At 42.5% G+C, this 22,002-nt stretch overlaps 1 long non-coding RNA gene across 1 annotated transcript; it reads right to left on the bottom strand.

Moving 5' to 3' along the window:
* Positions 1 to 4,983: 4,983 nt before the first annotated feature.
* Positions 4,984 to 16,878, bottom strand: LOC103663706. The gene is made up of 3 exons (XR_568848.2): positions 16,070 to 16,878; positions 10,172 to 10,308; positions 4,984 to 5,523 (listed from the first exon to the last, which is right to left on the bottom strand). It is a non-coding gene; the product is annotated as an uncharacterized LOC103663706 (long non-coding RNA).
* Positions 16,879 to 22,002: the final 5,124 nt, after the last annotated feature.

Below are 22,002 nucleotides of genomic sequence, written 5' to 3'. Positions count from 1 at the left end.
AGAAACAAACTGAGGGCTTCAGAGGGGAGGGGGGTGGGGGAATGGGATAGGCTGGTGATGGGTAGTAAGGAGGGCACGTATTGCATGGTGCACTGGGTGTTATACGCAACTAATGTATCACCGAACTTTACATCGGAAACCGGGGATGTAATTATGGTGACTAACATAATATGATAAAAAAAACACATTAAAATAAAAAAAAGTTTATTGATTTACTTAAAATCTAGAGAATGTTAGTTTTAGACATGGCTGGATCCAGGGGCTTAATGATGTCAAAAGAGTTCGGATGATCTGCTAGCTTTGCTTTCCTCTGTTTTGGCTTTTCTCCTGAGAAGGCTATCTCCACCTGGTGGCCTACAGCACCTGGATTTAAAACATCCTACCAGTTTAGTAATTTCAATGGAAAGAGAGTTCTTTTCTGCTAATTTTAGTACATGTCCCTGGAAGGGGCTTCATCGGTGTAGTTAGGTCACATGCTCATGCCTGAAGCAATGAGTATGATTAAGGGATGTAAGGGAAATATAGTCTGATTGGCAAAGCCTGGGTTGAATTCTCACCACTGACATCTAAGACCGGGATAAAATGAAAGAGTGAGAAGAGATGCTTGCTACTATAGCTATTTATCAAAATATTACCAGTGATATAAATATCATATTTTACATTTTAAGGGAATTATTCATGAGCTAAAATGTTTGTCAGCAATGGAAAGAACCCTGAAAATTAAGCATAGCTGTTAGAGGTCTTACTGATTTCCCTTCCTGACTTCAATAGAAAAAGAATGTGGATTTGTACTTCAAAATTTTTAAATAGTCCCACATGGATTGGCTATGGCCTTGCAGAAATAGTACTTCTACTTACTTGGGCCCTTCTCAGGTGATACAGTGATGTTTACAACTTTTAAGCTAGTTTCATAGTCTTTCACAGAAGGAACTTGTCTTGCTGGACTATGATTTTAACAAACATGATGGGATAGAGAAGGCTGCTGTGGGCCTCTGCCTGCTTATTTTGCTTCTTCTGTCTTGACAAGCTGAATGTCACGCAAATGTCTCCAGCCTGGGCACTGGGCAGGCAGGAAGCCAGAACCAGTAATAGAAGCAGGAGGCACTCTGTGAATACTTGCTGATTAATTTTAGCTCCATAGGCCTGATGGGTTTTCCATCCCTATAATTACCATCAGCAAATAGTTGTTGAATGATGTCCAGCATATTTTTATTCCTCTTTCCTTGGTCCTGATTTTCATTTTCTATTTTACCTCTCTGTGATTTCATCCCATGTGTTTCTGTTCATCACACCAACACAGCCTCCTTGATCAGTCTCTAATTGCTTAATTGTATTCCATCTGTGAGATATCGCTACCTATCTGTCTAAATTTATTTTTATTACAAATAGGCCAAGTCTTCTCTGGAACTAATGAGGGGGTAAATTGTGAAAAAAAAATGGGTCACTAAATGGATATTCTGGTATTACATTCTACATATGCCTTATAAGTCAGTTTTTTAAATTAAAAATAACACCTAACAAGACTCTATGTCCTGACTAGGTCACTCGATAGAGCAAATGGAGGGCAGTAAGGAGTGAGAGAAAGATTTTACAGAAGGAAGATCACGGGTTTCCAAGAAGAATGGTTATTTGTGGGTAGCATTAGAAGAATGAAATGCATTTTTAGATATTACTTCTGTCTTAAAAAAAATCTTTAAAATAATACATGCTAAAAAATACGTATTTATTTTAAAAATCCAAGCAAAAAAGACAGAAATGCATAAAGTAAAAAGTGAAAACTCTCGCCCCCACACAATCCCATTTTGCAGATATAACTATTTTTAAGAGTTGGTGTGCATTCTTTTGGAACCTTTTTGTCTATGCATGTATACACATGCATCATTTTTTTAAAGATTTTATTTTTTTAAGTCATCTCTACACCCAATGTGGGGCTCCAACTCACAACCCCGAGATCGAGTCGCATGCTCCACCGACTGAGCCAGCCAGGCCCCCACACACAATTTTTTTAAGTGGTATTTTACTATGCATATTTTTCAACTTTATTCATCAAATGTTCTTGGACATCTTTCCATGTCAATATATTCAGGTAATAGTAGCACAGTTCTCCATTGTTTGGCTATATTATAATAAATGTAACCTTTCCCTTGTTGATGAAATACTTGTTTCCAATTTTTCACAATTGGAAGCCATGCTACGACGAGTATCCTTGTATCGCTATCTTTGCACCATTGTGAAAGTTTTTCTGCAGTACAGAATTAGAATTGCTCAAATATAATTCCTAACAATCATTAAGCACCTAAATGTGCCACATTAGTGGGCTTATTAAAAATATGCTTGTCCATTACCAACTCATCTTCTACTTCCATCTTCCTTTAGGCATTTTTGAAAAATTCAGTTAGAGCAAGAGTCATGGATAGCTGTGCAGAACAGGCTTCTATCTGAAGAGCCCTCATGTGCTGCTTATGGACCCAGTTTTGCTGAATCCATCCTTATGTTACCTGCTTTATAAATTCAAGACGGTCAGTTTACATATGAACTGGGAAGAGTCACCTACCTGCAAGGGATCATTTAGGGATACCACAATGATTGTGAGGATCAACCTCCACCCTTTGTGGACATTTGTGGGCATATGTCCTCTACCATGACCAGATGGTGGATAGATATTTTTTTTGTCTGCCATGAGGCCACTCTTCACATGTGGTATTAGAACTTCAATTTTCCCTTGGAAAACTATCCTTTCCCCAACTTCAGTCCAAGAATTTGTGGTGGGATTAACCCCATCTCAAGCTCTATGGATGGTCAGGCCTGTCCTATTAGAGAGGGACACATAACAGGCACAAATGAGCTTTCATTTTAGGTCTTCCGGGACTATTCAGAAACTTGCCCTTTTCAAGCTGATAAAATGGAGGCCTGGAGGAGCTGTATTCTACCACTTAGAGGCCCCAGTGCAATGAAGCTGATTAAAAAATAAGAAAAACAGGGGCACCTGCGTGGCTCAATCAGTTAAGCATCTGACTCTTGATCTCAGCTCAGGTTTTGATCTCAAGGTCGTGAGTTCAAGCCCTGCACTGGGCTCCACGCTGGATGCGGAGCCTACTTAAAAAAATAATAAATAAGAAAAACCCAAAGAGATCTGGGGATAAACAGATTCCAATTATATAATTTGAATGTCTAGATCCTGAGGCTAGGGCTACCCCTAGACTTCACTATTACAGACTCTGATAAATTCCTCCTCCCCCTTCTCTTTCCTTTTCTCTTCTCCTCCTGCTCCTCTCCCACCCCCCACTCAGCCAGCTGGAGTTAGCTCTTTAATATTTGCATATGAAATGATCCTGACATCAAGAATCAAGGTCTAAAACATGGGTGCTGCCTTCTGGAAGTGAGACACAGGCTAAGGTTACTAGGCGTCTAGGGTGGCCGTAAAAGACAAGGGAAACCAGAGATAGAAGCCAGTTGGATGCCTAAAAATAAACTTTACCTGCTTCAAGAATTTGGCTAGAGTTTCCTGTTAATGATTAATCGGGTGAGATGGTCAAACTGTTTCTTTAAAATACATGTACATAAATGAGAATATCAACCTCAGTTCATTCTGCCTCACATTTCCATTTTAATTAATATAGAAGTTGCTTCTCTATTTTAGGCTGTGCTTTAAAAGAAAAAAACAAACAAATAAGCAAACAAAACTCCAGTAATCCTCCAAAAGAAATATCTTACCTAGTTTCTCTTTAGGATAGCCTAAATTATTACTCTGCTTTCCATATCGATCCAGCCTTATAGTTTATTGCTTTATTTATTGTAGACTTGATAATATATCACCTTAAATACAGTACCTGTAACTATACTCTCGTGAAGTATGTACTAAAATATTTTAATATCTTATTATTTGTTTTTGAAACCCAAACCAGATAGTGAAGAAAAAACTCTGCTAGTTAAAAAATCAATCCCTTAGTTGAATTAACCCTGTAATTCCTATACCAATATTGCTAATGCTTTACATATATAAGCTTTATACTTCTCTTTCATCCATTGCAGGGATATAAGACATGGTGGTGGATAAGGATATCACTAGTTGGATTCAGTAAACATTTATTTAGTTATTAATAGTTCCAGCTTAGTCTGAAATAGACTTGAGACTCTACCTCTTAGTAGATATGTGTCTTCAGGCAAGTGACTTAACCTCTCTGAATTTTAGTTTCTTTATCTGAAAAATAAATATAATGATAGTATTTGCTTTGTAACAATCACATACAGATGAAATAAGCTTCTCTAAATAAACCATAATCTCTGACATTTCATAAGTGCTGTTATATTACATGATTATTGTTGTCACTAAACCCTGTGCTAGGGACTGGCAATGTAAAGAAACCAACAAATTACAATCTCTGCAGAAAGCGAGAGGAAACATTGGCATAGCACAATCAGAAAGGACACATACACACACAGACACACAGACACACACACACCCCACTAGTTCCTTTAAGCTAAGCCACTTTCTTCCTTATATGATGGATTGTAAAGTGAGCCTCACTGAGCACCTGCTGGGGTTTCTGTAAAAGAAGTTCAGCCACTAGCTGGACATTTTCCCTGTGTGATTTATCAGACTCCCCACAGCTTTGGGGTCCTATAATCCTATAAACCACACAAGTTACATATCCTGGTGGGATCTGGTCATCATGAAACCCGAGAGAACCATAGATTTCCTGCATCCAGCTGAGGGGCTCAAATAGGGAAAGACATTTAAAAACAAAGAACTTGACCTCATGCTCTTTAACCAGCAAAATTCTATAGCCAAAAGAAAGAAAAGCACAAAGGAAAGGAATAATTTGTCAGTAGTCTCACCGATTTGCCAAGGAACCAGAATGAACATGCACGCTTTCCTAGCTCCTGGTCAAGTTCTCTGCACACTGAACAGTGATATATAATCTTCAGACGTCAATATTTACCTTCCATGAATTTATTGCTGGCGATGTGTCAACCCACAAATTCATTTGTTTACTTATGTCCACGCCTTCAAAACCCCTTTCACTTCACCACCAAAGTTTGTACAACACAGCAGACAAAGCCATGAGTGAGGCGACAAAAGGCTGGGTTTTGGTTTTGGCTTTGGGACCCTTTCCCGCTCCACAGCCCCACTACCGGGGATGCAAAGGGCTAGCCACCTGAGGCAGGCGCCTGCAGCCTCCGGGGGGGGGGGGGGGGGGGGTTAAGTGCCCTTGCCGTTCTCATAGTTTTCCCAACGACCACTCCTCCTGGAGCTGGGCCAGCAACAGGGGTTTCTGAAGGGTTTGTGCATTCATTTTGCTCAAGTGAGAATTTGCTTCAAGTAGCTTTTCCAAATTGCAGCAGTAACGGGCCTCACCCTTCATTCTGCCTTTGATCTTCCTTCTGGAAGCAGCACAATGGTGCAGGGGATCAGCTCTGGGGCAAAACTGCCTGGGTTGGAATCCGGCTCCGTCACTTGTTACCTATGGGACCTTGATAAGCTTCTTACACGCTGTGTGTCTCCGAGTCCTCACCTGTAACCTGAGGGAAGACAACAGTACCCGCCTCAGGAATGTTGTGAAGACTGAGTTCTGACTAGAAAGCACTTAGAACATAGCCTGGCAATGACAAGCAATAAATCCATGCCAGCTGTTTCTTGTGCTTTTGTGGTTCATTCATTTGCTGCTAGGGTGCTCTGAGGCAGACTGTAGGTGTGATATGGACCTGGTAGAAGGAACGTGCCCTGCAGGGTACGCCGCACAGACGCACGCAGGGCCAACTGGGGGCCGGCAGCCGAAGGGATGTTCATTGCTTGGTCTGTTCTCCCTCTGGGTTAGACTCCAAATAGCTTCTTTTTCTTCCTCCCTTATCTTTATTAGTATCCAGGTGTCTCTTATCATTCCTGGATTTTCCTTCCAAGTATGACATCTCACCAAAGTCCTCCCTGCTTTGCCCCTCCATGGTGTTTTATTTGCCCATCCCCTGCAGTGTTGGTTGCCAACAGAGTTGTCCATCAAATCATTGGGTAATTTGTTTGAAGAAAAGATACCTGGGCACCACCTCAAAACCTGCTGAGCCAATCTGTAAGAGCCCAGGGATTTTTAGTTGAGTCCTTACTTGACAGGTAGCATGGTGTGTGTGTGTGTGTGTGTGTGTGTGTGTTTTAAGATTTTATTTATTTATTTGACAGAAAGAGAGACAGCCAGTGAGAGAGGGAACACAGGCAGGGGGAGCAGGAGAGGAAGAGGCAGGCTCCCAGCGGAGGAGCCTGATGTGGGGCTCGATCCCAGAACTCCAGGATCATGCCCTAAGCCCAAGGCAGACACTTAACGACTGAGCCACCCAGGTGTCCCAGCATGGTGTGTTATTTAAGACCACAACCAAGGAGGCAGGCTGCCTAGGCTACTTGTTAGTTGTATGACTTTGGGCAAATTACTTAACTCTTTGTCTTCCTGTCCTTATCAGTAAAATGGGTGTTATAAGAGTACTCGTAAGGTTGCTATGAATTCGTAAGGTACTCGTAAGAATGCAAGAGATGATGCCTCTTAAAACAATGTGTAGAACATTATAAACATTTAGTAAACGTTAGCTATTTCTTTTCTCTTTCTCTTTCACTTTCCCTTTCCTCTTACCTTCTCACCCATCTTCCCTTCCTACATTATTGCCTTCTCTCCTTCCAACAAACACATATTGGTCACCCACTCAGGGCGTGATTTTGGGGACCAAGAGATGAATTCGATGTGATGCTAGTCCATTATGGGGGTATGGTCTAATAGGGGTACAAACACATAAAGAAATAGAACAAAGTGCTCCAGGTGCTCAAATAGATGTATTTACAGAATAGGAATGAAAGAGTTATTTTCTTAGGAAGGAGATGGACTTGAGAAGAGGCTCCAAAGAAGTGACTTTGGGATTCAGAGTTTGAACAGAGATGAAATTAATCTATTCCATGCGACAAGCATTTTCAAAAATACCTTCTACATACAAAGCAGAGGTTACAGCGTCTTCTTGAAACTGTCTTCCTTTAAGAGAGTTGCAGCTTCATTTTAACTTGGTGTTTTAAAAAGTTATAAACCCAGAAGAGCAAAATAATCTTTAAAAAGAAGAGTTAAGTTTGGAGGACTCATGATTCCTTATTTCAAAACTTACTACAAAGCCATGGTAATCAAGATAGTGTGGTACTCACGTAAGGAGAGACATGCAGATCAATGGAAAAGAAGTGAGAGTCCAGAAACCCACATGTCTGTTGTCAATTGATTTTTGCTGAGAATGTCAAGACTATTCAATGAAGAAAAAATAATCTTTTCAACAAATGGTTCTGGGACAACTGGATAGCCATATGCAGAAAAGTGAAGTGGGATACCCTTACCTCATACCGTATACAAAAATTAACTCAAAATAGATCAAAGTCTTAAATGCAAGAGCTAAAACAATAACATATTAAGAAGAAAACACAGGTGTAAATCTCTATCACCTTGGATTAGGCAATGGATTCTTAGATATGACACCAAAAGCACAAACAAACAAGGAAAAAAATTGACAACCTGGACTGCGTCAAAATCAAAAGCTTTTCTGCTCCAAAGGACATCACGAAGAAAATGAAAAGACAGCCCACAGAATGGAAGAAATATCTGCAAATTGTCAGGGTCTAGATCCAGTATCTACAATACACTTTTACTGCTCAATAATATAAAGTCAACCTTGCGTTTTAAAAAATAGGCAAATGACTTGAATAGTTTTCTAAAGAAGACATACGAATAACCGATGAGCACAGGAAAAGATGCTCAACATCATTAGTCCTTAGGGAAATGAAGATAAAAAACACATGAGGTATCACTTCATACCCACTAGGATAGCTATCATAAAACAATGGGAAAGAATGTGGTAAGAATGTGGAGAAATTGAAACTCTCATATATCGCTGATGAGATGTAAAATGATGCAGCCACCATTAAAGTTCCTCAAAAAGCTAAACACAGAGCTATCATCCGACCCAGAAATTCCACTCCTAACTATCTCCCTAGGAGAAACAAAGACATATCCACAGAAAACCTATTGCATGAATGTCCATAACAGCGTTGTTCTTATTTTTTTTTTAAAGATTTTATTTCTTTATTTGTCAGATAAAGAAAGAGAGCACAAGCAGGGGGAGCAGCAGGCAGAGGGAGAAGCAGGCTCCCTGCTGAGCAGGGACCCCGATGTGGGACTCGATCCCAGGACTCTGTGTCTCTGAGGCAGACACTTAACCGACTGAGCCACCCAGGCACCCCAAAGCATTGTTCTTAATAGCCAGAAAGTAGAAATGACCTAAGTGACCTAAATGTTCATCAACTGATAAATGAACAAAAGTATATTCATACAGAAGAACATTATTCAGCCAGAAAAAGGAATGAAGTACCGATTGATGCATGTTACAACATTATTTCAGTGAAAGAAGACAGACACAAAAGGTCACATAAAATTCCATTACTGTTAAATGTCCCCAGTAGTCAAATTCACAAAACCGGAAAGTTGATCAGTGGTTGCCAGGGAGTTTGGGAAGAAGGGAATGTGGAGGGACTGCTAACAGGTATGGAGTTCTCTTGCTGGAGTGATGGAAAACTCTGGGAGTAGGCAGTGAGGATGGACAAAGTTAAGAAGATATTAAAACTCAGCGAGTTGTATTTTTTTAAATGGAGAAGTTTATATCATGGACTATATGTCAATAGCAATAATAAAAAAGAAAAAAGTTATTAAAACCAACATATACTTTCTATTTTCTTCGGAATGTTGATACAGTGATACAAATCAGCTGAAATAATAAAGCACAAGAGTTATGCCATTGCTATTTGTTTTTTTTTTTTTTTAAGATTTTTATTTACTTATTTGACAGAGATAGAGACAGCCAGCGAGAGAGGGAACACAAGCAGGGGGAGTGGGAGAGGAAGAAGCAGGCTCATAGCGGAGGAGCCTGACGTGGGGCTCGATCCCATAACGCCGGGATCACGCCCTGAGCCGAAGGCAGGCGCCTAACCGCTGTACCACCCAGGCGCCCCAATTGCTATTTGTTTTATAAAAATATATGTTCCGTTCGAGGTGACAAGTTAAAGTTCATTCAGATTATGATCAAGAGTAGGCAGGGACAAAGGGAAGGCCAGAGTTGAAAGGATCTGGTTGTCAAGACTTCTTTGACTAACTTCTAAACTTGCATATAACTTGTGTGTTCATCAAAACAGCACTTGGGAAAAACAGTTTTTATTCGAACTTTATGGTACACTAATTAATGGGTCAAACCTTGTCTCATAGGTACCAGTGAGTCATTTTGGGACATGTGTGGCACACTAAGCAGCTGTTCATCTGGGGCTAAGCTGTGGGCCCTGGTGAGCTACTGCCTCCTCTCCGCGTGTCTCTCTGTAAGACCACGCCAACAGCATCTGCTCTGTTCCTTACATGTGCTTTGACTTCGCTTATTCTGTGGGCAGAGAATCCGTGTGACGAGCTGTAAATTCTGATTTGTTCTCAGGAATAGAATTCACAGATCATATGGACTTAGTCTTGTCTATTCAAGCAGATCCTTTCATTCATTTCTGCTCTCTTTTAAAAGAGTTCGGGGGGCGCCTGGGTAGCTCAGTCGGTTAAGCGTCCAACTCTTGGTTTTGGCTCGGTCGTGATCTCAGGGTCATGGGATCGAGCCCGATGTGGGGCTCTGTGCTCAGGGTGGAGTTTGCTTCCCTCTCCCTTTGCTCCTCTCCCCACTCTTACACACAGACACACTCTCTCTCTAAAATGAATAAATAAATAAATCTTAAAAAAAAAAAAAGGAGTTCAAATGAGAATTTACTCTCCTCAGCGAACTCCTGATCATACCTGGGCAAGTGTAATGTTTCTAATCCTTGAGGAGGGACCCTGGTCTACACAGCAGGAGATTAGGATTTTCACTACTTAATGTGGCCAACTATTCTTACTGATGATTGCACTCCAGATATGGCTCCCCCCGCCCCTGAAGATATAAATAAGGATTCTGAAGCATTTTGCAGTCTTACTAGGTGGGGAGATTAATCATGTTGGGGACTCCCTGATGGTGGGGTGGAGCCCAGGGAATTACCCTCCGCATTTAATTATGAAACTCACATAAAATGGTTGCAAAGTCATCCAAAGGCACAGAAAGATAAGATGAGACACAGAGGGAAAAGAGAGTTGGTGAAACAAACCTCAGCCGTATGTACTTCCTCCAGCCCCATCCAGGAAATAAGAGGATTTGGGAATTCCTGTCCCAGCAGGAAGGCCACAGCTTGGTGTGGAGGTGGACAGAGTGTTGGAACCACAGGACTGTGAGCTGAGGACGTACCTGCTGGCAATAGGGTCCTTAAGTGAGATGAATGCCTCGGGCTATGTGAGCCTGACAACCGTAAAATCGGATTTCCTTGCCTTCCTTTCCCCCAACTGAGTCGATGTTCACTAGCAACTTTCTAAACATGTTTGCCTGCCACGGGACACCACGGGACACCACGTTGTAGTGGTTAAGAGCCCAGACTCTGGTTCACACCATGTGGGTTCAGCTCCCGTCTCTAACACTCACTCCCTTTGTCATCTCACAAGTTAGAGAACCTCTGATTTTCTCTGTGAGGGGGGGCTTAACCACAGTTTCTACCAGATAGTCTTGTTGTGAGGATTAAACCAGGTAATCATATAAAGTGCTTTCTACCGTGCCCAGCACATTGTTAATAAATGTCAACCACTATGATTATTGTTATGCTGTTCAAATGTAGTTCTGTCTACGGGTTGTGAATAGGCTGCTTACTGGGGCAATTATGTTTTTCATTGGCACTTACTTAGTTGTGCTTCTGACTTCATATGTTAATCACCTAAACTGAGTGACAGGAAGAGAGCGATGGGGGACTAAGAATCAGGGTTCTGATCCTACCTGAGGATCAGTGATAAAGCCATGGCAACTTCATCTAGGTTATAAATGCCATCTCGTGAAGCCCCTTGGGGTCTGCCAGCTGGTCTTTCCTTGAAGATACTGTCTTGGTCAGGAGCTCACTTTGAATTTCCTTAGGAAACTCACAGAGGGATACTTAAATGGGGCCAGTGGTACACATGGTGATTGAAAGCTGAAACACTGCTCTATTGAGGACTGGGTTTATATATACCAGGCCACACCCCTTTCTAAAACCTTCTGAAGCCTTCCCTCTTGCTCTGAGTATAAAAGCTAAACTTCACATTAGGGTCCACGAGGTCCTTCCTATCTGGCAAGTTCTGCCCTTCCAACCGCTCCTGTAACTCTCCCTTGCTTGCCATGCTCTAGTCCGGGGGTTGGCAAACAATAAAGTTTGGTGAAGTTTCATTGAGATACAGCACACCCATTTGTTCACCTGTTGCCTGAGGCTGCTCTCACGCTGCAGTGGTAGCGGTGGGGGTAGTTGAGACACAGATCATATGGCCCACAATGTCCCATGGTGACGCCTGATTGCACGGGACTTGGGAAAGGAGGTCTAGCTGTGCATCCAAGATGAAGAAATGATTTTGTTCATCACCTAACAGTTCTTGCCATAAAAGCAAATCTATGTGCTTGGGGGTCCTGAACACCCGGCTGCCCTTACCACTCTGATTACCACCCATCCCCCACCAAAGGTCCCTGGGGCACACTCTACAGAACTTAAGACTTCAGGGCACATATTTTGAAAAACACTGACTTCACTGATTTGATTTGACACTTTGAATAAAGTTACTTTGGTATTTTGGTTAAATTTTAACTTCTCATACTACCCATGCTTTAAGAACCTTTAACAGGAAGCAAGCAGCAGTTTCACATTGAGTCTAAATAATAAGTAACAACAATAATAGTCCCTAACACATGATGCACGCCTTAAATGCCTGATTTCACCTAACCCTGACCTGCGAGGTAAGTACTATAATCACCCGTGTTAAAGATGAGGAAAAGAGAAGTCACTTGACCAAGTTACGTAAGAATACATAAGAAACGATGGACCCAAGACTTAAAACCCACAGTCTGACGCTAGGGCACCCATTCCCTCACTTCAGCTCTATACCCACTGATACGGTGAAACTAAGACCTCAGCCTTGCAGAGTCATTTACCATTTACAGAATCGATGAGCTTATCCTCCTCTGCCAGGTAAGTAAGCAGAGGCAGGACAAAGTTCCATGACTTGACAAGGTTACGTATCCACTTTTGGGCAGAGGAATATTAGAAACCGCGGTCAAGATTCTTCCCACCAGAGGCAAAAGCTGAAGGTGTGCTGCAAGCCACCGCCTCCTTTTTGTCCCCGGCACACAGCTGGATCCTGCCGGGCACTGTGTCAGAGCCCACCAGCTGGATGCATTTCAGCTCAGGTGCCAAATACATATAGCCCTTGAGAAAGAAATTCTACTCCTAAGAATATGTTCTCCCTCACTGATAAGAGAGGCAGTGTAGTGATAATAAAAAATTGGGAACTACCTTAATACCAACCAATGGGAGAATGTTTAAATGTGTTGCACCCGGAAGACAGAATGCTGCCCTCAAAGATCATGTTTTTCTAATTATCTGGGAAAACGCTCACAATAAAATATGCATATATGTATACATTTTTTATTTACACTTATTAATATCTACTTATACTTAATAATATATACTTATTATTTTATATATACATATACATGTGTGTATAAATTGTATGTGTGTAGGACTATCTCTGAGAGATCTTTATGTATTTCATGCTTTATATGAGATGTTTCCTAAAAGATACTAATTTATGCTAAGTAATTTCACAGGAAATGCATTAAAATATTGACCATGGCTATCTGTGGGAAGTGGATGATAACTGATTGCTATTTTCTTCAACATATTTTTCCGTACTTTTCTAACTTTATGCCATGAAGATATTTAACTTGTGAGGAGAGAAGTTTCACGGTGCATGTGATGTTAAGGGACGATGCCGGCACCCTGTGTTTCACAGACCGCGTCCTCAGCAAGGTCCTGCCCTACTGTTTGGGAGCACTAAGCACTTAAACGCAACCACTAAGAACATATCCCTGTTTTGAATCAACTCCGAATTGCACTCAGAAACTCCCAGTTAACCATCAGTACCAGCTAAGCATGTTGTGAGTTTAATCATCTGTACTGTTGCTTGCACAGAGATACGAGGAGGAGGGGGGAGGTTTGAATCTTTGTGGTTTCATGGGATGTACTGTTTGGGGTCCCTTCAGAGCAGAGGAGGGAAAAGGTGCAGACATGATGGAGGACTGCAGAGTGCCAGGACTGGGCAGGACCTGCGGCTCTGGAGCTCCTGGGAGCGCAGGCAGGCCACGCCCATCCCCGATGCATTCTTTTCTATCTATTGATTTTCAACAGGGCTTAGGAGCCTCTTGAGAAAAATCAAAATCTTGCCCACCATGTGCAGAAAGGAGGGCGCTCCCACATGGAAGACGGTTACAGAGAGGAACAGCTGCCTCCAGGGAAGAACTAAACGGCTTCCCATGATAAAGGTTGCCATTAGTGCAGAGTGGAGTTACAGATAGTATCTCAGCTGACACCCAGACACCCCACGGGCTCGTCAGCAGCCTTGGAGAAAGGCACAGTGGCTGCGATGTGAAAGAATGATAACTCTATAACGGTAGTAACATAATGGGGCTCATAGAGCTTTGCAGCGGGGAGCCCCCTCACTGAGTGTCCCCCCCCCCACTGAGTTGCCATGACATTGGCTTGAATCACAGTGACATTGGCTTGGGCATGGAGTTGACCGTCCCTGCAGTGCAGATGGTAGCTGCAAAGATGACAGGAGCAGAGTTTATACCTTAGAGGGGCAGTACATCTGGGGAAGTCTCCGGGTGTGGGGTGATGACTTCTCTGCGTGGCCGCCACACCTCCAGGGAGAAGGCCCTGCCACAAACCACCATCACATCCGAGGTTGAACAAATTTGCTGTGGGACTCCTCAGAAAGCCTTTAGCTGTCACTTTGCTGTGCTCCCAGCTCGACTGGCTGGTATCCCAAAATTACCAACATTGGGCCTCCAGGATTTCCAGGCACTGGTCACTGTGATAACAATGGTGATGGGGACAGACCTCTAGTCGTGAGGGACATCTTTGCGGGAGCATCGGAGCCCATGTTCCTGGATTCTGGGCATGATGGGGACAGTCGATGGAATGATTTCTGATTACATGTCAGCACCGCTGGGCATTTCCAAAAATATTTAGGGGAAGGGGACTCTTTAAAGGCTCAGGCAAAGTGGGGACACCCATAATCAAAGAAGTGCAGTGGGGACCAGTTTAAACAAAGCAAGCCAAAGGGGCCAGTAGAGCATATGACTCTCCATGAATTCAATGTCTTTCTAGAGCAATTTGGCTTCTGTAGCTACTTGTTAAAATTATTTCAAGGAGGCGTGCTTCTAGGAGATCATTTTTATGAGATGAGAGAAACACCATGATGTCAGGCAAATCTGGACATTTCACTGTAGACACAGTTTATTTTTGGAGGCTCCTCCCCAAAGGAATCTTCTCAATCTGTCCACAGTATCAGCAGCCCCACAACTGTTGCATTCTCCACCCCATATTTATTCTTTCCTTTCTCCCATTGCAACTTAAGTTAGTTATGATGGCAGAAGAGCAATCTGACATGTATATTCACCCAAAATGACAAACGACTGACAGCAGGTCAGGTTAAAGTTTCTATTTTAAAGGAGGATGTCTGAGGTCCACAGTGACTTAACAGAAAGGACTCAGGCTCATTGTGACATTCTTTCACCATGACAAGCCGTTGGAGAGAGAATTTTGGGCAGGGAAACTTCCTAGAATCTATTAATGATATACCAAAGGCAACCCAACTGACTCATAAAGTTAACTCTGACGGTGCTGATGATGTCACTAATAAGCCCTAAGCTGGTGCTGTGTCATCTTTACAGAGTTCTATTCAACGTCCTTTTGAAGTAGGAACAGCAGAAATTATCATCCCTAATTCACCGCTAAGACCCTGAGGAATAGAGAGGGCTATTCACTTGCCCTCGTCTTTCAGCTCGTAACAGGCGGAACCAGGGTGAACACACAGTGTCATCTTATTTAAGTCAAAAGACTGAGTGCCCAAGACAAGAATGTTTTCCTGGCTCTGATGGGTATCCTGCAATGCTAAGTTGCAAAGGACTTACAGGTCAGCTAGATTATCTGATCTGTAAACCTCTCTTTCTCTCTTTCACCATTTCCAGTCCTTCAGCAAATCCCATTGACTTCATATTCAGCGCTCCCCCTTCCCCGGTTGCCTGCCTCCCAGAGTCCTCACCCTGTCTCAGATGACAGGATGGCAAGTTTCCTGACTGTTTTCCCAGCTTCCACCCTGGCCCCTCTACAGTCTGTTCTTCTCACACCAGCCAGAGGGATCCTGTGAAAACTAAGCCACATCCCTGCAGTCCTTGGCTCTAACCCTCGATAGCTCCCCATCCCATGGAGTCAAAGCCAGCACCGCCACCCTGGCCCCTGGCTGTCTTGCTGGCCAAATCTCCGTGCCTCTGCCCCACGTTTTCTCTGGCCACACTGGTCTTTTTGCTGTTTCTTGAACTTGCCAACTACTTTCCTCCATGACGGTTTTCCTCCTTGCTGGTGTGCCACCTGGAGTCCCTCCCATGTCCACATGACATTCTCCTTCACCTCATTCAGATTCCTGTTCCAATATCACTCCTCAGGGAAGCCCCCGCCCCACGCCATCCAAACAGCACCTCTACGCACTACCCTCTCACCAGGTGCTTATTTTCTTCATAGCACATTACATATTTAAAAAATGCATTGTCGGCTCTCCTATCGAGATGTAAGCCCCATGTGAGTTTTGTTTTGTTCACTGCTATATCCTTGTTGCCTAGAATAGCACCTGGCTCTTACTTACCGAATAAATGAAACTGAGAAACAGAGCAACACATTTCTTTTTAGATTAGCCCCCACACACCAAAATGTTTTCTTCCTTTTCAGTTTAAACTATGAGTGTATGACACAGTCCTGTGATCATTTCTTTCTTTCTCTTTTTTTTTCTGATGCTCTGACCTCTCGGTGACCTTTAGCAAGTAACATGACTTCATTAGAACTCACTTTACCCAACTGGAGAATGGGAATAAAAATACCACCTACCTTCTGTCCCTGACACTTCAATGAAGCAGCCTCTGAAAAGCCTCCTTTGTGTTTTAGAGAAGGAGCCACACAGATGAAAATTCTCATTATGAAGTTACAATTAAAGCCCCGGGAGGGTAGGAGCTATGCTTTGTTTCTCTCCATTCTCGCCTGGAGGAGGCATTCAGTAAGTCCTTATCAGAGTTACTATCTGTGGGACGCAAAGGGCACCTGCTCGTGTAGCAGTCATCACAGAAACCGGCTCCCTTTCTGGGCAAACGCTCTGACAGCGACAGAACGAAATCTAACTTCGAAGTGACGCAGATGCCTTTTTTCTAGAAGAAGCCAACTGCACTTGGTGGACAAAAGCTACTGCTGGTGTGTTCTCTGCTTTGAACGTGAAGTAGGGAATTTCACAAGAAGAGAAAAATTCACATCAGAGGATTCTTTCTCTTCGGTATAACTTGCTTCAGAGTGACCCTGATTAACACAGTGACTCTCCTAATTTTGGCGCATTTCCTGGTTCAGCTGAGAGCTACTGAGTCAGCAGATAGTCCCCCGGCCGACCCTAGTGAAAACATGTGCGGTCTGGGGCTGAGCTTCCCATGCCCGGTGAGGATTTGTTCGATCAAGGAGCGCAGGCATATTCACACTAAACAATCTGCTTCCATCCTCCCCTCTTGCTTTCTTCCCCTATTCCCTTTCTAACTCCTTTGTATTCCTTCCCCATCCTGCCCCTGTGCTTGGCTCAGACACGCAGGCATTTTCCGGCACCACTGGGCTTGAAAGTTTCCTGATCCTCTCAAGTCCAATAGTTTGGTGTCTGAAGATCGAAGTCCTCTCCCGGTCTCTGCCATTTACAGAAGTGGGCTGTACTTTCCCCAGCAGAAGTGAAAGTGATCTGCATCTATGCGGATATCTGTACGAGCACAAAGTGAGTGGGAGAGGCCACCGGAGAGGAGGAAGAGGGGACTTCTGAAGGGACAGGGGGCGAACCCTCCGGGCGTTCTGACCACCCTGTGGGAGGAAATGAAAACTTGCGTTCGAGGGCAGTTTTGCCATTGATTAGAATTCTGTCATCAAACAGGTGCCAGGAAAAAAAATTTTCATTTTTATTTTTATACATTAATTTGAACAACTCATTTGCGTGAGGTGGGGCGATACAAGGATGCGCCATTTCTAGTTAATTGGAAGATGAATAAAATATTAACGTACCTTTGGTTTCCCCTAAAACATAACACCTAAATCAGCACAGTACTCTGGTTACTATCCTACATGTGCGTCTAGATTATAAATTAGCTCAGTTTTAAGCCCATTTCTTACGCAGGAACAAGTTGAGAGATGCCTTCTGGGCCACGTTGATACTAATGATGGTGACCTTCAGAACTCTGCTAACCCCAAGAACACCCACAGCAGAGCCAATAATCTCGGCTTCTTTGGCTCCAATCAGAAGGTTTTCATCTAGAGCATTCAGCTCTAATCGCAGCAGAATCTTTCAAATAGATTTGTTTCCAGAAAGCTAGTTTGACACAGGTCAAATGGCAGAAGTTACAAAGGATGTCATTGTTTTACATAAAATATCTGTGGAAATTACACCTAGAAACTGTTACCTTTTTATCCTATTGGCTGGCGTAAAGAAAGTGACAGCTAGGTCAAATTGTTACCCTGGTGGCAAGGATCGTTTTATGGTATATTTGTCATAGTTCTAAAACATACTGATATGAAAAAAACACAACATATTGATATAAAATAAAAGTTACCAGAATTAACTGGTGATGTTTCGCTTAAGAAGTGGAAAAGATGAACAATTTCTTAAGAATATTAGAAGACTTAAAAGTGAGATCTGAAACCATAAAACTGCTAAAAGAAAACATGGGCAGTAATCTCTTGGCCATCGGCCTTAGTAACACAGTTATGGATGCGTCTCCTCAGGCAAGAGAAACAAAAGCAAATATAAACTACAGGGACTCCGCCAAAATAAAAAAACTTTTACACAGCAAAGGAAACTATCAACAAAACAAAAAGGCAACCTACCGAATGGGAGAAGATACTTGCGAATGATAGATCCAATAAGGGGCTAATATCCAAAATACAAAAAACATATACAACTACACCAAAAAAAAAAAAAAAATCCAATTAAAAAATGGGCAGAGGACCAAAAAGACATTTTTCCAAAGAAGACACCCAGATGGCCAACAGACACATGAAAAGATGCTCACCATCACAAATCATCAGGGAAACGCAAATCCAAATCACCATGAGGTACCACCGTGCACCAGTCAGAACGGCTAGTATCAAAAAGACAAGAAGTAACAAGTTTTGGAGAGGTATGGAGGAAAGGAAACCCTCGTGCGCGGTTATTGCATTTGTTGAAAAAATATTGTCAAGGTCTTTATCTATATGTGGTGGTTCCACAGAACACGGTCTCTTTAGATGTTAGTCTTAACTTCCACAATACATCTGGTTTGTTTCAGTCTTATAGAAACTAGATTTTTATTTAGGATCACAATGTTCTCTTTGCTTTGGTTGGTAGGAGGCTCAAAACCAAATTTACAGACTATCTCTAGTGACTCTATAGAACTGTATGTATGCATATAATTTTCTTTCTTTTCTGGAAGATGAGTGGGAGTGCACTAATTTATCCTTGCCTTTATTTTATTACCAGTATTTTCTCTTCACTCTTATTTTTGCAACTTTTTTTTCTCCTTTTCTATTAGATATTCTTTTTTTTTTAAAAAAAGCACACCTAGAGAGTAGATTCTCCTTTTTTAAATATTTTATTTATTCATTTTCAGAGAGAGAGGAGGAGGAGAGGGGCAGGGAGAGGGACAAGCAGACTCCTCGCTAAGCATGGAGTCTTCTGTGGGGCTCAACTTCAGGACCCTGAGATCAAGATCTGAGTGGAAACCAAGACTCTGATGCTTAACTGACTGAGCCACGCAGGTGCCCCATCTATTAGATGCATTTCGTAAAAGCTGTCATGCAAGGAGATGGAGGATGAACATAAAAATAAATCTGGTCTTAAGGCGATAAACTTAACACATCCAAAATCGCCATCCTGGTGCTACTATTCGTCCTATCTCACTCTCTTTTTAGAACTAGAAAGGTAGAATGTTGTCCCCCTTGAGGTTTCACAAAGCTTCTTTCTTTGAGTTAACATACACTGAACTTAGGTTTTCTTCCTAGTCTTAAATCTTGTTCTCTGTTTTTTATTCTTTGCCTCAGTAAATTAATATGCACTGTGACTGTAGGTCTATCAGTCATCGGCTTGGGGAAGATGCTTCTGCTACACTTCGAGTGAGCATCTTCTCTTGCTTTGACGGGTGCGGTGATGGCTCTATTCCGATCCACCTGTTCTTTCACTCTGCCTGCCCAGTAACTGCGTTGTTGCATCAGTTTCTTCACTTTCGAACTCAACTCTCAATTCATTTTTGGCCATTTTGCATTCTCTGTCTCTCTCTCTCTCTCTCTCTCAACCCCTTCTTTCTTTGTCTCTTTCCCTTTATCTCTCTGTCCTGTCCATCCATCCATTCCGCCCTCCTGCTATATGCTTCCCCAGGAGTTTCCAAGTAACAACAAAGGCTCGTATATAATCAGGCCATCAGAACAGAAATAAGAGTCTAGAAACCACAGAAAAGGAAGAAGAAACAAGTACGGCATAAAACTGGTTATGATGACGGTCTTAAACTCAGTGTGGACTCTGCTAATCCACATCAAGGGGAAAACCAGAATCGATTCTGTAAGTGCTAGTGGCAGGCAACTGCTATTAACATACTGGCTGTCAGTACACCCGGAGCCGGGCTGGGTGGAGGTAGAGAAGAAGAGGGCTGCGGGGGACACTGGAGATCTATTTGAACAGATCACAGAATGAAGAGAACCGGACCCATTTTGGAACCACCGTGAGTCCTCTCTTTCTTTCATACCTCACCTCCAATCCATTAACGAGTTCTACCATTCGTAATCTCAAGATGCATGTGCATGTCCTCATATACCAGAGGGGGTCTGCTATATCCTTCCTCCCCCACAGCTACTGGGCCATGCTGGTGATCATCATCCCTTGCCCAGGTTGGCATGGCCTCTTTTACTGCTCACCCTGACCCCGTCCTTGCCCTTGAACGCACTCTTCTCAGAACACACCCAGCAGCCAGTGTGATCATGTGAAAATATAGATCACGTCCCTCTGCTCAAGAATCGCCAGTGGTTTTTCTTTCCATCTCACTCAGAGTTAGAGCCAAAGTCCCTTCCATGGCTAGTTGACATGACGAGACCCGGACCCCCGACCTCTCTGAGCTCTCCGCCTCCCTCATGGCGCTTCGGCCATGCATCTGGAATGGCTGTCCTCAGGCAGATTCCTTTTGCCTGCAGAGATCCCTCAGTTATACTCATGTGTCACTCCTCATCTCTTTCAGGTCCCTGCTCATCAGGGAGACACGTGAATTCCTTATCATCCCATCAAAAATTCAGGCTTCTCTACTCCCCCTGCCCTCTCTATCCCTTTGTTTTATGGTTCTCCGTAGCACTTATTTCTACCTAACACACCATGTATGATTGTATCAGTTCATTTATTGTCTATCCTCAGCCACCCATGACACTGCAAACTTCGTCAGGGCATGTGTTGTTGTTGTTTGTTGTTATTTAAATCTGTATTATTTATGCTGTATGCCCAACACGCAAAACAGTGCCAGGTGGGTAAGTAAGGCAATAAATATTTGTTGAATGAATGAATGAAAGTAAATACTCTGGTCTCATTGGCACACATTCCACACAGCTAAGCTAATACAGTAGAACACCATCCAGAATAAATTAACAGAATGAAACAAGCTCCCCGTTGCCAGAGTAAAATAGGAAATTAAAGCAATAACCAGTTAATTAGGGCACAGGGGTGGTGCAGTGTTACAGGTTCATATAGAACCAGGGGACTGGAAGGAGATGTGAGCTCTCTCTCAGCCCTGTCTCCTGACTAAAAGAGGAGGCACACTGACACCACGTTGGAGGCGATAGTCTCTGTACGTAAGTGCATTTGGAGGCACACTTTGGTTTTCCAGTCAGTCACAGTTTTTCCTTTTGATGTTCAACAACTCGCTCTCCACTTGCCTTCTTAGGAAACTCATAAATCTACCTTCAATCCCACTCACTGAATGAAAAGTCAAGCGTGATGACATCAACCTCCTGCTCGTCTTTGTCTTTGACTATATGACCTCACACAGCAATAGAAAAAAGCACAATGTTCCTCAGGGATCAATCAAAAAATCAAAATTCTACCAAACAGTATTGAAGACTGTAGCCTTTTCCTAAGTTTACTTCAGTAATTTCTTCTGAAATACATTTTTCTATTATAGATTATGACTAACTTTTCTTTTTAATTTTTTTTTTTTTTAAATAGGAAGGAACTGCTAGCACAACTGTCTTTTTAAGGTTTACATATTAAAGGCCAAATTCTGTAATGGCAATGTGCTGCAGTTAAAAACAATCACAGGGGTAAGATCTTCTGGCCTAGCAGAAGGCCTATTCTTGGTTATGGTCTTATTTACGTTAGATATTGCTTTAAGTCAGTTTAAGTCAATAGCAAGCTTCCAGCGAAATAAAAGAGCCTGAGAGAAGGCAGGTTAGACTGGGAATTGGAACACCTGGCTGGAATCTGGTTCTCATTCTGGTATAAATCTGCTGTGTGAATGTGAGGCAAGTTACTCAGCCTTTCTGGGCTTGATTTTTTTCTTCCAGTAAAACAAGAGCTTTAGATATAAAGAAACTATGTATTCTCTTTCATCCCTAGGATTTATGATTCTTTGTAGAGTTACAATGGATTTTGGCGTTTCTTTTTTTTCATTTTCTCCTTCCCTCCCTCCCTCTCTTCCTCCCTTCCTCTCATCTCATCCGTCCATCCATCCATCCATCCATCCATCCATCTTTACTTATATTTCGATTCTCTACTTTCTTTCCTTCTATTTTTTCTC

The sequence above is a fragment of the Ursus maritimus genome, unplaced genomic scaffold (assembly GCF_017311325.1).
Source record: "Ursus maritimus isolate PB19 unplaced genomic scaffold, ASM1731132v1 scaffold_5, whole genome shotgun sequence".
NCBI classification, from domain to species: Eukaryota; Metazoa; Chordata; class Mammalia; order Carnivora; family Ursidae; genus Ursus; species Ursus maritimus.
The sequence above is the reverse complement of the archived record's forward strand: the minus strand, read 5'-3'. Positions and strand labels throughout refer to the sequence as shown.